The sequence below is a fragment of the Oncorhynchus gorbuscha genome, unplaced genomic scaffold (assembly GCF_021184085.1).
Source record: "Oncorhynchus gorbuscha isolate QuinsamMale2020 ecotype Even-year unplaced genomic scaffold, OgorEven_v1.0 Un_scaffold_79:::fragment_2:::debris, whole genome shotgun sequence".
Lineage (NCBI taxonomy): Eukaryota > Metazoa > Chordata > Actinopteri > Salmoniformes > Salmonidae > Oncorhynchus > Oncorhynchus gorbuscha.
In genome coordinates, this window is record NW_025745580.1 from 109707 (window position 1) to 120716 (window position 11010).

At 41.7% G+C, this 11010-nt stretch overlaps 1 long non-coding RNA gene across 1 annotated transcript; it reads left to right on the plus strand.

The window, feature by feature from the left end:
- The first annotated feature begins 1397 nt into the window (after positions 1–1397).
- On the plus strand, positions 1398–10055 carry LOC124019210. The gene is made up of 4 exons (XR_006835752.1): positions 1398–1529; positions 5321–5406; positions 9702–9868; positions 9999–10055. It is a non-coding gene; the product is annotated as an uncharacterized LOC124019210 (long non-coding RNA).
- The last annotated feature ends 955 nt before the right edge of the window (positions 10056–11010 follow it).

Genomic DNA, 11010 nt, shown 5'->3' on the forward strand with positions numbered 1-11010 from the left:
CGGCCTAATGTCCATTGCTCATGTTTCTTGGCCCAAGCAAGTCTCTTCTTCTTATTGGTGTCCTTTAGTTGTGGTTTCTTTGCAGCAATTCAACCATGAAGGCCTGATTCATGCAGTCTCCTCTGAACAGTTGATGTTGAGCAGTGTCTGTTATTTGAACTCTGTGAAGCTTTTATTTGGGCTGCAATTTCTGAGGCTGGTAACTCTAATGAACTTATCCTCTGCAGCAGAGGTAACTCTGGGTCTTCCTTTCCTATGGCTGTCCCCATGAGAGCCAGTTTCATCATAGCGCTCAATGGTTTTTGCGACTGAAATGTTCCACATTGACTGATCTTCATGTATTAAAGTAATGATGGACTCTCGTTTCTCTTTGCTTATTTTAGCTGATCTCTTCTGTATACCACCCCTACCATGTAGCAACACAACTGATCGGCTCAAGCTGTTAATTGAAATGCATTCCAGGTGACTACCTCATGAAGCTGGTTGAGAGAATGCCAAGAGTGTGCAAAGCATCAAGGCAAAGGGTGGCTACTTTGAAGAATCTCAACTATAAAACAGGTTTTGCTTACCACATCATTCCATGTGTCATTTCATAGTTTTGATGTCTTCACTATTATTCTTCAATGTAGAAAATAGTAAAAAATAAAGAAAAACCCTTGAATGAGTAGGTGTGTTCGAACTTTGACTGGTACTCTATATCATTAATTTATTCGGCCAAAAATGACTGTAGCAACAGCGGATTTCCCCTTTAAGGAGTTATTTCTTAACGATTGGGATCACTGACTTTATTGATAGGCATACATACTGAAGTATATTGAGAAACAATTCTGCATCAGCTTGAATAGGTTTCAGGACCCCTACGCTGTGAGTAATCAGAATAACAAAGGAGATCAGAACTTCACAATGTGAAGGACAGATGTAAAGATAAAGATGTGTTATCTATGTTTTGACAAATAGATAAGAATGGGGGTGCAAGTCTTATCTATTGTTTATCATTCTCATTCTTGCCAGGGAACATTTCTTCAAGCATTGATGTTACCTGCAACATTGTGAAAGTATGTGTTATTAAGTTACATTGCATTGCATGTTCTGCCTACTCCCGCCCCCAATACCCATTATACTTTTTATGCATGGTATTTGAATGTATGTAATAGCAGACATGCCGTTTGCAATACCCATGATTATAAAAATAGACCCCCTTATAAAATTGCCCAATACATATGAAATAAATCACAAATCAAGTCTGTCTGAGTGCAATACTTGAGATAATTGAGATGCAGAACAGCAGGCTGCACTTTAGGCCTAGTTGTCATGGTATCCACCAAGCGGCGCTTGTGACCTCCCAATAAACTTCCACCGTCTCTCCCATAGCTGGTCTCGATCTCAGCTCTCCGTGACGCTGTTGCTGCAAATGTCTATAGAATATCGAGTTACAATACGCCCCATCTTTAAGCCCAGTCTATGCGCCGTTAGCCGGAGTACAACAGGACACGTCCTGTGTAAGCCGCCAGCCAAGGGTCAACGCCTGTGTAAGTTTCCTTCGTTCCTATAATAGTCCTTTCAATGCATTTGGCAAGATAAAAGTTAATAAGCTTTTCCGATACATACGTAACGCTGAATTCCGAGTTTGGATTTTGAGCAACAGTGTTGCTATTGTAAAGGCTACGTTTTCTGACGCTGGCGCGGTTAATGTTTCCAACGACATCTGCATTTTCTCTCCCATAGTCTATATTATATGTTTATAGTTTTGTCTGAATGTTTCAAGCACTTGGGCGGTTTCATTACGTTGTCACAACGTTATACAACTTCTTTGGCGTCTCTGATAATGTCGAATACCTGTTGATTCAGTATCCTGAAGAAGAGATGGAGAAGGAGGGGGAGTTGAGAAAAGCGGATTGTAATTCTTTGCCTTCTGTTGCCGAGGCGAGATTTAAAATAATATTATGGAAACGTATAAACAGACCGTGCCGACACTTGTACAAACACATTTCAGTTTGTTAAATATGCCTTGAGTGAGCGGTGAACGAAAACTATGCTATAGTGGTGTTATGGATCCATAGGTAGAACTATCCCAGCTAGCACATAACGTTTCTTAGAGCTTGGTTAAGAGCCAATGGCGTGTATTGATGGAAGCCATGCTTCCCCCCAAAAAATTTACCAAGAAAAAAAATATATACAATTTATCTTTCAGCTCTGTGTTTTCATAATTGTCCTGAGATTGTTGCAGCCTGTAGCATTGCATGCAAGGGAAGCCAGAGAGCATTTGTCCACCCTTGATAAAAAAACACGATAATATAATAGCCAATCAGCTTTGAGCTAAACTGAGTGAGCTCAACTGTGAATGGTCCTGGCACACCAAAAAAAAGTGTCAATGGAAGCCTGTTTTGAATTTGGCTTCGGCTTCACACTAATCACATCACATCTAGAGCAAAACATCAAATGATATTCAACAAATCTAGTTTTTTTTCTCTTGTTGTGTTGTTTTCTTTGGTGGATAGCTAGCTAAAATAGGCTCTTTCCTAAATTAGCCATGGATGGAGTTAGGGATTTTGACTTGTGGATTTTACTTAATTCTCCGTACTGGCCAATGATTATAACGCCAATTCTGACCCAACCATAAATTCATACTTTGTTCCCCTGAAAGGATGTAAGTTCAGTTTGCAGCTAGATGTAGTAGGCTAACGTTGACCCAGCTCATCGTTGCCCATGTATTTTAACCAGGTAGCTTATGACAACAAAAACTGAAAGCGTATTGTATGACTGAGTCATAGACCATTTCGTACAACTAGGGTGAGTCAATCATTACTTTAACAGAACCTTAACAGAACCTTAATAAACAATGTTAATCTGTGGGAATTTCAATACTTCAGCATAACATTTTCTGCAGGTTTTCTCATGGTTATATTTAGTCATGATCTGAGAACATTAAGAAAACGTTACATAAAAACCATAAGAAAACATTAGTAACGTTGTAAGAATGTTATTTAAAAACCGATACATTCCGTTCTCAGCGTCAACAACTCTATTCTCGATCTTGTTAAGTGTGTTGGCCACTCCCACTAATTTGCCACACCTTATCTTAATGAGTGCTTGTTTCCATTGAAATCTTCGCTTAAGGTCTCAGAACGTTTCCCTTTTTCCGGTCAGGAAACATATGGCTTCGTTCCCAGAACCAATTGGAAACCAAAAACGTATGTTCCCACAACTACAAAGACCAAATTTTCTAGCTGGGATCCCTAGAAAAAAAACTTCAAGAAACCATTATCCTATTGACTAGTCAATCTGTTTGTCCAAACCAAGTGATAGGCCCAAAATAAAGCCTGAAGTCGTTTCTATTTTGGTTTCAAACTCGTTTTTATATTGGGTGACAAAAATGGCTATAGTCTGTAAGTTTATAGACATTTGCTGTAAATATAGCCTACTGATAGGCATATAGGCTATTCTGCCCTTGAGTTGCGTTCCCATGCAAAACTAGACAGATAGCTAACAACTAAGTCTTCAATAAAACTCCCAAGGTGTGACTTTTCTTGAATGAATATATTGAAAACGTTTATGTTGTGAAACTGCAAAATACAGAAAAGAATATACTTTAGTGTTCAATTCACACCGACATACTGTAGCTGTACATTAAACATTTGACATTTCATAAATACAAAGCACGCACTAAGGTACCATGCATCTGGCATGATGCCAAACCATATAGCTAATTGTTAACCATATGGTAATTGGCTCCTTTCATTACTCTAATAATGTATAACCATCTATGTAGAATAACAAAGCATATTACACTAGAAACAGTAACAAAACTACAGTATTGTATATTTTATAATTCGTTTGCATGACGCTTGAGCAAAGTAATAGAGCTAACAACATACATTAAAGGCATTGCAATTTGTGAGTAAATGCAACCAACATTGATATGTAAGCAACTATATCAATAACAAGATTATCATCATTAGCTAAATGCTTGAATCGAACTTACAAACAAATATTTTTCCAAGGCTGAAGCTTGACAAGAAATAACTACATTGAAAGACCTGCACCGTAGGGTTGTTTGTAGCTGTTTCTATGCGTGCAAAACCAATTCTGTACTTCCTGTTTCCTCTTTCTAAGTACCAGAAAGCGCCACTAGGGGGCAAATAACACCATTGAACACAATGAAAATCCAATTTAACCATTGTAATAAAATAATCTGTTACCTTCTAACAGGATGGCAGCACATAGGCTATTCTATGGCTGATAATGCCATGAGAATCAGCTCTTCAGCATATGCACCTGCACCTAATGATTGAGCTAATATAAGATTTAAGAAAATTCAATAATTCAGATCCTCCCCATACCACTTCTCATTGTAAATGTAAATGATAACGGATAAATGCAATTAAAGAAACCGTTTTCTATCAGTGCTTGCGTGGTTTGACTGGAGTGGGTATGACAAGGTTACAGAGCAGTTAGTAAGACGATTTACTGTACTCCAACTAAATATGCAATATTTAACTTCCAGTTATTTGTACATCGATGTACCTTTTGATGTATAAAAAATGTCCCAATATAAAAGGAAGACATTTCATCCACATTAGAACATGGACTTCATCTGCATCACTTAACCTTTCAGTTTGAAAAGCATCACTGTGCCTTGTTATAGTAACACACAACTCATTTCTTAATGTATTAGTGGATACTTGATTTACAGTAACTGAGATGTGATATGCCTATTGATTCGGCGACTGAGCATAGAAGCAGAACACCTGTCTGTTTGGCCTAACATGCATAGTAAATGACTTTGCCAAGGCCACACAGATGACTGGCGGTGACATACATGTCACAAAGCCATTGCCAATGTCAGTTAAGGCCCCAGGAATGGCAATTGACAGATGTTAATCCCTGAATAAGAGCATTAGTCAAATACAAAGGCCCCATCAACCTGCATGTGCCTAGTAAATACCTACTTCTTCTAGTAGTATTGTAGCACCTGCATGAAACCTTTGTTCTGTAGTGTAGCAGCTCTCATCTTTTGAATAAAAAAATTATTCAGCATAAAAATGTGTATTTTATATTATGTCCTGTGAAGTATGACAATTCAGAGAGTAGGCTGCTGAGATGTTTTAATTGTCTGTCAGCCTTTAAGAACACACTGGTCAGAGTGTACTTGGATATAAACACTGAATGACTTAAGTAGCCTATGTGATAATGATTGACAAAAGTAGCATTGCAACAACACTCGTAATGGTTTCATGTTGATGTCATATTCATGTGGTCAAAGGTCAAATAGGGGGTGCTTATATGGAGGGTGAATAACACATATTTTAATTTTTTGCAGGCCATGACTACGTGAAGAGTAGCACTCATCGGTTGATAGGCAGCTATCACATCTACCAGGAATAAAAGACATGATTGAGACAATGGGTAAGTGATCAGTCAATGTGTGTTAGAAAAGTGTTGATTGCTAGTGTTGTCCAAGGTCTCACAACATGAAAACAGGGAGAAGTGATAATGTTTTGATGAAGAGAGTGAATTAAATTGATGTTATTATTTATTTAGATAATGTTGCTCCCCATCTCCCATAAAAAAATCCAGACTAGGCCTCAGTTATTGTAAAATCACCCTATTTCTCTAACAAACACAGACCCTGAGGAGAATCCTTGTTATGCACGCCCGAACACTCTTCTACGAAAACAACAAAGTACCCCAGAAGGTACATGCCGTTAACAGAGAAATGTGTCTGTCGAGACTCTCGTGTTATTGGTTTGTTTACTGTCTCTGCACAAAGAGGTGGGCTTGCTCTCAGAACGAACAGTGCTTTAGAACTTGTGCACGCCCTATTAGGTGTTAGTCACAGTCCACAGGCTTTGGAAATTGCCCCGTCCTCCTCGACCGGAGGACGTCAAACCCATCCTTGGCTAACAAGCCGCTTTGAGGAGGCGAGAAGAGCTTATGCAGGGTCGAGCAAGCAAACTGTGGAGGACCTTTTTTCTGGTTGCCCAGTCCGGACCTGTGTGTCTCTCGGCCGAGCCAAAGCTAACAGCAAATCATTGTTATTCTGAAAGAGAACATCATGTTGAATGGAAGTTAAGCTAAGCCTCAGGGTGGTCTCTCTCTCTCGCTCCCCCCATGAATCATTCACATAGTGCTTCACACATTAGAAAGCATGTTTGGTTCCGTGTGTCAACAGGAGCATGTGTTACTTACAGTAGATAAGACTTTTGAAGTCAATTGTATAATAGACATTCCTTCAACACTCATTCCTTCAACACTCTGCCCCTCAGGGTTGTATTCTTAGTCACTTCCTGTACTCCCTTTCACCCATGAATGCGTGGCCCGCACACGATTCCAACACCATCAACTTTGCTGACGATAATGGTAATGAGACAGCCTACAGGGAGGAGGTCCGAGACTTAGCAGTGTGGTGCCTTGACAACAACCTCTCCCTCAACATCAGTAAGACCAAGGAGCTGATTGTGGACTACAGGAGAAAGAGGGAAGAGCACGCTCCCATCCACATCGCTGTCGTGGAGCTGGTCGAGAGCTTCACATTCGTTGGCCTCCACATCACTAAGGACTAAGCACCCTCACATTAGTGAAGAGGGCACAGCAGCCACTCTTCCTCCTCAGGCGACTGAAACGATCCTCCAGAACGTTATACAGCTGCGCAATCGAGAGCATCTTGACTGGCTGTATCACTGCTTGGTATTGCAAATGCACCGCCCTGGACCGCAAAGCGCTACAGAGAGTGGTGCAGACAGTCTAGTACGGGCTGAGCTCTTTGCCATCCAGGACCTCTATATCAGGTGGTGTCAGGGGAAGGCCAGAAAAATTGCCAAAAAATCCAGCCACCCTAGCCATAGACTGTTCACTCTGCTACCGTTTGGCAGATGGTACTGAAGCATTGGCTCTCGGAACAACAGGCTCTCGGAACAACAGGCTCCGAGACAGCTTCTACCGCCAAGCCATAAAACTGCTAAATAGCCAGACTGCTAAATAGTCAATGAATGGTACCCAAACTATCTTGCACTGACCCTACGCACACTCACTAGACTATATATACACACTATTGATGTTTTATTTCATAGTTTTGTTGTCTTCACTATTATTCTACATTGTAGAAAATAGTAAAAATAAAGAAAAACCCTTGAATGAGAAGGTGTGTCCAAACTTTTGACTGGTACTGTACATTTTCAAACTCATCCTATGCTGCCTGCTGCTACTCTGTTCTCTATTTATTCATATTATTGTCTTATCCTGAAGCTTAGTCACTTGACCCTCCCTTCATGTACTTTTCTACCTCAAATACCTTGTACCCCTTCACATTGAGCTGGTACTGGTACTCCCTGTATATAGCTAAAAAAAAGTGTATTTTTTATTATTATTATTATTATTGTTTATTGCATATTTGGTAAGCAGTGGAGGCTGCTGAGGGGAGGACGGCTCATAATAATGGCTGGAATGAGGCAAATGGAATGGCATCAAACACACAGAAGCTAGAGGTCGGCCGATTATGATTTTTCAACGCCGATACCGATTATTGGAGGACCAAAAAAAGTCGATACCGACTAATCGGCCGATTTAAAATAATAATTTTATTTGTAATAATAACAATTACAACAATACTGAATGAACACTTATTATAACTATATATATATAATACATCAATAAAAATCAATTTAGCCTCAAATAAATAATGCAAAATGTTCAATTTGGTTTAAATAATGCAAAAACAAAGTTGCAGAAGAAAGTAAAAGTGCAGTATGTGCCATGTAAAAAAGCTAACATTTAAGTTCCTTGCTTAGAACATGAGAACATATGGAAGTTGGTGGTTCCTTTTAACATGAGACTCCAATATTCCAAGGTAAGAGGTTTTAGGTTGTAGTTAATATAGTATTTATAGGACTATTTCTCTCTATACCATTTTGTATTTCATATACCTTTGACTATTGGATGTTCTTATAGGCACTGCCAGTGTAACAGTATAGCTTCCGTCCCTCTCCTCGCCCCTACCTGGGCTCGAACCAGGAACACATCGACAACAGCCACCCTCGAAGCAGCGTTACCCATCGCTCCACAAAAGCCGCGGCCCTTGCAGAGCAAGGGGAACAACTACTCCAAGTCTCAGAGCGAGTGACGTTTGAAACGCTATTAGCGCGCACCCCGCTAACTAGCTAGCCATTTCACATCGGTTCCACCAGCCTAATCTCGGGAGTTAGGCTTGAAGTTATAAACCGCTCAATGCTTGAAGCACAGCAACGAGCTGCTGGCAAAATGCACAAAAGTTCTGTTTGAATGAATGCTTACGAGCCTGCTGGTGCCTACCATCGCTCAGTCAGACTGCTCTATCAAATCATAGACTTAATTATAACATAATATAACATAATAACACACAGAAATACGAGCCTTAGGTCATTAATATGGTCGAATCCGGAAACTATCATTTCGAAAACAAAACGTTTATTATTTCAGTGAAATACTTAACCGTTCTGTATTTTATCTAACGGGTGGCATCCCTAAGTCTAAATATTCCTGTTACATTGTACAATCTTCAATGTTATGTCATAATTACGTAAAATTCTGGCTAATTAGTTCGCAACGAGCCAGGCTGCCCAAACTGTTGCATATACCCTGACTCTGCGTGCAATGAACACAAGAGAAGTGACACAATTTCACCTGGTTAATATTGCCTGGATTTCTTTTAGCTAAATATGCAGGTTTTAAAATATATACTTCTGTGTATTGATTTTAAGAAAGGCATGGGTGTTTATGGTTAGGTACAGTCGTGCAACGATTGTGCTTTTTTCGCAAATGCGCTTTTGTTAAATCATCCCCCTGCGCTGCATCGATTATATGCAACGCAGGACACGCTAGATAAACTAGTAATATCATCGCCCATGTGTAGTTAACTAGTGATTATGATTGATTGTTTTTTATAAGATAAGTTTAATGCTAGCTAGCAACTTAGCTTGGCTACTTCCTGCATTCGCGTAACAGGCAGGCTCCTTGTGGAGTGCAATGAGAGGCAGGTGATTAGAGCGTTGGACTAGTTATCTGTAAGGTTGCAAGATAGAATCCCGGAGCTGGTAAAAATCTGTCATTCTGCCCCTGAACAAGGCAGTTAACCCACCGTTCCTAGGCCGTCATTGAAAATAAGAATGTTCTTAACTGACTTGCCTCGTTAAATAAAGGCGTAAATTATTTTTATTTTTTTAATCGGCCAAATCGGTGTCCAAAAATACCGATTTCCGATTGTTATGAAAACTTGAAATCGGCCCTAATTAATCGTTCGACCTCTAATAGCAACCATGTATTTGATACCATTCTGCTCTGGCCATTACTACAGGTCCGTCCTCCCCAATTAAGGTACCACCAACCTCCTGTGTTGGGAAGGGCTCGCAAACAAGCATTTCACAGTAAAGTCTACACCTGTTGTATTCGGTGCATGTGAAATAAATATGTTTTGATATCTCAGCAATCCACTCTAAATAAACACTGCCAACAAAATAGGAACACTTGGATGTTTAATTACAGGATGTTGTAGAGATGTCAAAGGGGGCATGTCAGCCTCATATCTAGCTGACCTCAACTTCTAAACAATTTCAAAACACTTGCGTTGATCACCCTGCATGTTCATACTGATGGCTATCCCTCTCTTCCACTCTTCTCCACGCGGCTGCCTCCCAATGCGGTCACTGGACTATGCAACCCTTTTGCAGATACCCAGCGTGCCTTGCAGGCAGTGGAGCGTCTCCAGGCCAAGCTGAAGGACCGGGGGGAGGTCCCCACCGAGGAGAAGCTCAGCCTGCTCAAGTCAGTTCTCCAGAGCCCCCTGTTCCACCAGATTCTTGCCCTGCAGAAGTCTGTCCAGCTCCTCAAAGACCAGGTGGGTAAGATCAGGTTTTTCTTGGGTGTTGGGATGTTCATCACTAACTTTGATGAACAATATCAAATATACAGTGCCTTCAGAAAGTATTCACACCCCTTGACTTTTTCCATATTTTGTTGCATTACAGCCTGAATGTAAAATACACTGAACTGTAACGGCGTTCGTCTGTTGAAGAAAGAGAGTCAGACCGAAATGCAGCGTGTTGGTTACTCATGACTTTAATGAACTGAATCGCGGTACATGAAATAACTGAATACTAAATACAAAAACAACAGAACGGAACGTGAAACTTATTACAGCCTATCTGGTGAATACTACACAAAGACAGGAACAAACACCCACGAAATACAAAGCAAAACTATGGCTCCCTAAATACGGTTCCCAATCAGAGACAACAAGGATCACCTGACTCTGATTGAGAATCGCCTCAGGCAGCCAAGCCTATACAACACCCCTAATTAGCCGCGATCCCAAATACTACAAACCCCAATACGAAAACAACATATAAACCCATGTCACACCCTGGCCTACCCAAACATATGACAAAAACACAAAATACAATGACCAAGGCGTGACAGAACCCCCCCCCCTAAGGTGCGGACTCCCGGACGCACCTCAAGAGCATAGGGAGGGTCCGGGTGGGCGTCTGTCCATGGTGGCGGTTCTGGCTCGGGACGTGGACCCCACTCCATTAATATCCTTGTTCCTCCCCTTCGCGTCCTGGGATAATCCACCCTCTCCGCCGACCATGGCCTAATAGTCCTCACCCAGATCCCCACATATTTGAGGAGCAGCTCGCGACTGAGGGGCATCTCGTGACTGAGGGGCATCTCGGGACAGAGGGGCATCTCGGGACAGAGGGGCATCTCGGGACGGAGGGGCATCTCGGGACGGAGGGGCATCTCGGGACGGAGGGGCATCTCGGGACGGAGGGGCATCTCGGGACGGAGGGGCATCTCGGGACGGAGGGGCATCTCGGGACAGAGGGGCAGCTCGGGACGGAGGGGCAGCTCGGGACGGAGGGGCATCTCGGGACGGAGGGGCATCTCGGGACGGAGGGGCATCTCGGGACAGAGGGGCATCTCGGGACGGAGGGGCAGCTCGGGACGGAGGGGCATCTCGGGACGGAGGGGCATCTC